Source organism: Alligator mississippiensis, chromosome 13 (assembly GCF_030867095.1).
Source record: "Alligator mississippiensis isolate rAllMis1 chromosome 13, rAllMis1, whole genome shotgun sequence".
Taxonomy (NCBI): domain Eukaryota; kingdom Metazoa; phylum Chordata; order Crocodylia; family Alligatoridae; genus Alligator; species Alligator mississippiensis.
This window is the reverse complement of record NC_081836.1, coordinates 36,365,158-36,372,786: the sequence shown is the minus strand read 5'-3', so window position 1 is coordinate 36,372,786 and position 7,629 is coordinate 36,365,158.

Below are 7,629 nucleotides of genomic sequence, written 5' to 3'. Positions count from 1 at the left end.
CCAACATATAAAGGTGTACAGAAAAGGACATAAACATCAAGCCTGAAATCCCACTTCCCAGTTGTAGGTCACTCACAATAGTTCGGAGGGATGCATTGCTGGACTGTACTGTTGAAGTCAAAATCACTACAAAAGGCTCATGATGCGCCTTAACCATGTGAAAAGTGGGATCCAGATGCAAAATAAGGGAAAAATCCAGATTTGGGGGTTTTTGGTTTGTTTGGTTTTTTTACACATATATGGAAGTTTGAACACTGCTATTCCATCTGATCTATTCATTTGCTGTCTTTTTTTATATTAAATTAATCTAGATGGAAATCGATGACTCAATACAATGAGCCTGTTCTACAAGGAAGGAAAAAGGAGGAACTCATGCTATTAAGAGAAACTGAAACATTTCTGACTGATTGCACAAGACTGGCGTAACAGATAGGAACACAGTCATCAGAGAAATAGCACTTCCATTCAGATTACCAGCACCACTGAATGAAACATTACTCTTGAATGCTATGTAAGCCCGTTTCTGCTCACTTAAGTGCCAGGATGATGCCTAGAAAGAAATGCCTTTACATTCTTTCATTCCACTTCTAACTCACAGCAGGAATTATACTTTCAAAGTGAGCCAGACCTCCATATTTTTGAACAAAAGATCAACATTTTGGACTAGTTGAAACTGTTTATGGATTATAAACCATTTTTGACAAGATATTAATCCCACCACATTTGACATAATTTAACACCAGTGCCTTCCAAAAGCATGAAACCCTCCCGCACTGCAGTCAGCACTACGATTGCACTCATTGACTTCAGAATCAGATTTTAGATTCAATGACCGGTACAATCATCAAATCTTACATCTGCATAATGCAGATTTAAAACTGTCCAGAGCATGCATGCCTAACAGCACAGCAGGCAAATTTACAGGCCACAGGATGGAATGTGAACCCAGGATCTCTAGCATCCCATCAAAATAACATAACCATTATATATAAGCAAGCAGCTTGCTGACCTGAAGTGATAGACTATGCTGAGCACATTGCGACGTACAATATCCAAAGGTAGGCAATCTGCACACAAAGGCAGTCTTATTTCAGGTTTCAGTAATTCAACTTCATTCAGTAAACTCCCTCACACAGGGGAAAAGCTTCAATGAAAGCAGTATTTGCATGAGTACCTCCCCCACTGTACCTCAGTCATATGAAATCCAGCTCCCTGAGAATTAGTATGTAGTGCACAGTATATAGTATATAATGGCTAAAACATATCCCTGCTGTGGATACTTGTTTGCTAGTTCTGTGTATGCTAACATCGCCACTACATATCAAGTGTTCAATATCAGGTACTCATTTGATTCAATTTGGAACATGCAATGGAAGTCAGAACTAAAAAAACCCAACCAAACAGAAGCATGCTGAGTATGGTATGTCTCTCTGTAGGGAGATGCACCATACCCAACATGACACCGTCTATTAGGATGCATGTATTCAAAGCCACCAGTCATTAAATCTCTCACTTACTTGACAAACAAAACTTAAAATTAAAAATCAGGAAGGGCAGCATCAGCATGGTATTGCCATGAAACTGCTGCTGTTCAGTAGGGCTGTACATGAAAGCTAGTTAATTTCTGGATTTCTTGACCAGTTTACAGATCTGCATGTATTTAGACATTACAACATGCATGCCAACCAAAGCCATTTCTAGATCAGAAATATCAGCCCTCTACCTGTAACAACAGAGACTTTTGAGACCTATATCAGTAAGACCCAGGGCTCTGGTACATGTTCAAATTGAAGCTGGATAGAAACCAACTCTAGAGTTGTTACACATTTTCAAGCACTAACTTTATATCTGGTTGGCTGTTTCTTATCATTTGATAATTACTTTGCACATGTGGCTGGTCTAAATGTATTGCACAACTAACCAGTTAATTCTGTAATGTGTGCAACATGTAGCCAGGGCCTCAGAAAGAACAATGAGCAAATCTTACTTGCCAAGCAGATTGTTCTGATCTCAAAGATGTTTCTGCACAGCTTAGCTTAACAGGTGTAACACCACCGCTGAATCTTGCATTGGTTAAGCTCCCCATCCCAAAAGTGAGGTATCTATTACCAGAGTTGTGGGTATGAGGAATGTGAAGGACTCTAGTGCCTGAATTGGCCATTCTGAATGCCAACCTGAATTGGGTCCATTCAATTGGTCTGAAGAGAAAGGCATTTCTGATGCATGTGTCAGTGGAGTACTTGTTGGGTAATAGATTTCAACCATCCCTAAAGATTGTTAGTGAAGTCTGGAATGGGCAGAATATATGTGCATAGAGTCTGAGGCACGTCCTTATGAGCAGGCTGAGCTTCAGACAAAGGTATCTACTGTCATCCAGAAGCAGCAACAGGGCAGGTACTCTTTTGCCACTCTGAAATCTAGAAACATTCCAATGAATTTTATGAATTGCATTAGGGTTAGGCAAGACTTGTGTCTGTTGATTTTTAGGCTTAGGAAGGAAATTAAATGAAACCTCATCTGGTTCGAGTTGCAGAAAATCCCTAGTCACTGAATCGATTACCCGACATAGAATATATGTATACTCCAATCTGAGTGAGTGGGTAGCTCTTACTGCCAGGGGTTTGGCAAGGATGTATAAAGCTGTCAGCAAGCTGAAAGATCTATTCTAGAAGTTTCAAGTGCCTACTAGAAATCTGAGGCTGTGTAAATGGAAATGTGAAAGAAAAATGATACCTAGGGAGACCATGCAGAATTTGAAATGACACACAAGGATGTTGAGATGTCAGTGATGGATGCTGAGTTTCCAGTTCCATTTCTTTCTTGGAACTGTGAAATATTGAGTTCGAATCCTTTTCCTTGAATTCTGAGGGTCTCTCTAGCTATATTAATGCATCAAACTCTTGCCTTTGTTCAGCGGGGTCTCTAAAGAAACAGGAGTTGAGGATTCCCAAGAGACAAAAGGTTCCATATAACCAGGTTCAGAAGTGGGCAGCATCAGCTGCTATTGTTAGTGAGATGGGGAAAGTGGCATTCACACCTCTGATGGTGTGTCTGCAAGCATTTCCTCTGAGATAAAGAAACAAAGGTTTAAGAAGCAAAGGGTCACACATATTTAATGGAGTGGCTACATTGTTAGTGGGAGAAACAGATGTTCTTCCCAAAGGTCCTCTAGGTTTGACTTTCTGAAGAAAGCCAAGTGCATGAAGCCAGGGTGAATATCCCATGGTATTGGCAAACATGGTCCTTGTAGCTGTATTAGTGTTACTGAGGGTGGCTAATAAGATCGAGTCATGGCCATAAGCTTCTGTTCTATTACAAGAGACTCTAGTTTCTTCTATTCTTCTCCAGAAGCCTGTTTCATAAGATAAAACTCTATTTGAAGTTCTTAACTGGCTACCCTCATCTGGAGGCATCATAGCTGAACAGAAGCATCATCTCTGCTAGTGTTCCATCTTGCATAATGGGTAGTAAGGCAGCACCGAGTAATGATTGCAGCTGCCCTGTTATGGCAAAACTCAGTTATGCCAGCCTGGACAGTACAGAGCACAGGTGCAGCCACAACAAACACCTCTTTTGGGAGTGTGGTGGGGAAGAGAGTGGGAGGAAGAAGGAGAGAGTCAACTCACATACATGGGGCATGTGCACACCATAAGCAGAATCTGTATGAACAATCACTCAAAGAAAAGCCCTAGCACATGTCTGCTGGTATCAATGAGTCACTGATTGGACCTCCGCCCATTTATACTGACAAAGAAGTTTGTCTCTCATTGCATTGGTCCAGCCTGTTAAGTCGAACTAGCTAGAGGGTTTTTGACACTTGTTTGAACTTTTATAGTTCTCTACTGCATTAGGCTTTGTCATAATCCCCATCATATCAAATAAATACTTGTTCTGGACTAGTAAGAAAACCTCTCAAGAGCTACATTATAGACAATGAGACAGTAGGGAGAGTTAATGGCAGAAATCAAAGATTGGAGTATTAATAACCCAACTGGCCTCTTGGCTTTTCAATTTTCAAACAGCCAAAAAATTCAGAGATAGTTACAACCTTCAAAAGGCTGAAATGTTTAATTAGTTCAGAATAGAAGTAATAACACTCAAGATCAGATCTCTCAAGTAACCCATTCCTCTTTAATGCCGGTCCCACCACTCTTGGCACAAACTTGCAAGAATGCACTGGTCAATCCAATAGCAGTCCATCTAACGGACTCTGAAATCCAGGTTTAGAAAGATGAATAATTTCAGACCTTACACTAACAGTGCCATATGAGCACAGAACATCTCCACAATGTTGATGCTGACAGCAGAATTAGAGCAGGATCTCCACACATTCCACTTCAGAATCAGTTAGAAGAGTAGAATCATGAAAAGTTACTCCTCGCACTAATCAGTAGGAGCTCAGACAAAAGAAAGTTAATACAATTTTAGGTTTTAACAAGCTTGTGGAATTAAAACAAATTACAGATAGCTGTAGTTGTTCTGCATTAAAACTAGGTAAAAGTCTGTAAAATGCCCATGACACAAAATCTACTTCAAGTTACAAATTCACTTTGCCCCCACGCCCATCATTCATGCCTTATTAGAGCTTTTAATACATACTCTGTTTATCTTGAGTAGATTCCCCAATTATTAAACTTTTAGTCAATGGGGCATTTCAATTGTTCACCACATGGTGGCAGTTTCTTAGTTTAGTGAAAGTGAATGCAGTTATCATGAACTTAGCATCTACATCTGCAATACATGAAAAATGTACAGGAAAGATGCTAAATTATCTAATTTGCATGACCAAGATCAAGCTGAAGAGGACAAAAAAAGTCACATAGGACATGGATAATGATTAAAATATTTAGGAACGTCAAAGTTTTGAGCTGTTAACATACTAGCTTTAATATTCATGTGAATGTGTTATGCAAGGAGCTATTAAAATAAAATGGAAGCGCTTGCAAGAGGTTCTCACATCTCTTTGAAAGCCTAGGAAAATAACCAAATCAATGATGGGTGCTAGGGAAGAAAAAAAAAACTGGTTTCTAAAGCCAAAGAGATGCAATGCTCTTAAAAAGTCAGAGTAGCAGCACTAGGACAAATCACAAGTTTCTGGGGCAGAGTGCACAGCTGACAAAGGAAGCGTTAGCTTCAGTAGACCAGCATGATTCCTACACTGGTATCCATGATTCAGCAGCAGCCTGCCTGCCATGAGTTAGCTGCCAATAGGTCAGTCCTTGATTCTGGCCAAAACAGATGACAGGGTAAACAAAGTGACAAAGTCACACTAGAGCTTACAATACATTGATATTTTAATAATGTCATTCCACATGAGCAACAGATGTAGCTGGCACAGGGAAGTCGAGGAAAAGGGAGAGATATTGAGCTAAGATACATAAAAGAATCAAAGAGCAGAATATGCTGATGGCTGGAGTGTTGTGGGGAAGGGTAGGGATTGGCAAGACATCTGTCCAGACCATCCCATCAGTTTTTTCAAATTACTGCTTCTGTCCAAGTTACAGAAACCTCTCCTGCAAGGACTGTCTGCAAACATTCATTTGAAGAAACTCATGGACACCTGGGGCAGGTATTTCAAACAGTATATTCCCAGCCCAAGTGAGACATGGTCACCATAAGCTCCCTGTCAAAGTGCCAACAACAAAAGTCCAAGTGATTATACTAAAGGTGAAAACAAGATTGAAATCAAAATAGTGAAAAATGTTTCTTACCTCTTTAGAGCACCCAAAATTGCCATCCCATGAAATCAAAGCACACAGTGGGATGCTGCAAAAAAGACAATAGCATTCTAGGATGCATTAACAGTATTTTGTGTAAATCACGGGGAGCAATTCTTCCACTTCTGATTCTTCAACACTGGTGAGGTCTCATGTGAAGTACTGCATCTATTTTGAGCACTGCACTTCCAAGAAAGATGCAAAAAAGTTTAAGAGTGCAAAGAAAAAAAAAAAAAAGAGTCTAGTAAGACGGAACTACTTAGTCTGGAAAGTGGGGGTGGAGAGGAAGAAGGATATCAAAGTCTTCAAGTATTTGAAAGGTTGTTATAAAAAGAGGATGGTGACACACTATTGTGCCCACAGTAGACAAGATGAGGAATAATTGCAAAGGGAATTTTAGATACAGATCAAAATTTAAAAAGTGGCCTTGGATACTTTAAACTGAAGGCTTTACTCTAAATACTCAAAACCAAGTTTCCACAAAATGGGTTAACAAGCACAGGACTGATAACTGTAATGTACTCAAGTTCTCATTTTAACAATTTCTTATCTAAACACAGCTCATTCCGGAAAGAGATGCATGCTTTTTTAAAGACAACTTTATAGTGGAATCAGTGACATGAAGTTTACTAAATGAAGATGGCAGGGGGGTGAGAAACAGCTAGAACTTAACTAGTCAAGGAATCAATACAACCCCCCCAATGGAGCAAACTTCACTGTGTAAGGCAGTGATATGCTCTGTTTCTTTAATCATTACCTGCTCAACACTAACGTTTTCAAATTTCTATTACAAACAGTTTTTGGACAAATCAGAAGTGGGCTCATGAAGGGAGTTAGGGAATTCAAGTTATAGAAATAAATTTCAATAATTTTTTTGCACTTCTCAGCTGAGGCAATCCAATTTAGCTTTCACAATTAAAACTTTTGTAAGAAATAGATTGAATAAGCATCTTTTTATTTTAATTTCTAAGATATAATCATGTATGTGTGCATATTCAAAGCAAGTTTCCTTAAGCACAAATCCAATAGTTTAAAACTGAACACCCCTTGCTAAGTACATGGTATAGCACTGCAGATAAATGCATGCCTCAAGACTCTTTCAAAAACAGTATAATATCTATGCAATGCTTGAATAAGACTGATAAATGATTTCTGTTAGGCTTGAAGATAAACTTTTGTAAATAAGTTAAGATTAGGGAGCTTAGAATTAAAAACATTCTGAAGATTACTTAAATAACCAAATGTTTAGGAAAATGCATAGTTCTATAGGATCAAGCTGCTACTAGCACTGACCAGGAAACAAGTGGCTAAACTAAGCTGCAGTACTGCAGGGAAGGACCTGAGGGTTACAGTAGACCATAAAATGAATATGAAGCTTTTGGGGAGGGGGTGGGGGGTTAATCCAACAGCATCCTGGATTGTATTAACAGGAGAGTCACTTGCAAGTCAAGGGAAGTGATTCTTGTACTCAACACTGATAAGACCTCACCTGGAATACTGTGCCCAGTTTTGGGCCCAACGCTTCAAGGATGTGGACAGTTTTGGAAGAGTCCAGCAGAGAGCAACAAAATGATTACGGGTTTGGAAAGCACAACTCATGAGGAAAAGCTTGAAGACTGTTAACAAATACCTGACGGTCAGTTATGGAGAGGATGGTGATGAGCTTCTCTCTGTAGCTGTAGGGACCTAAAGCTGCAACATCGGAAATGTAGGTTGGAAGTTAGGAGGAACTTTTACTATGAGGGTGGTCAAGCATTGGACCAGGCTACGTAGAGAAGTCGTGGAATCTGTCCCTGGAAATTTTTGACGATCAGGTTGAAGAGACATTTGATTGGTTTGGTTAAATCAGGAATGATCCTGGTCTTGAACAGAGGGCTGGACGAGATGACTTGATGTCTTTTCCAACCCTATT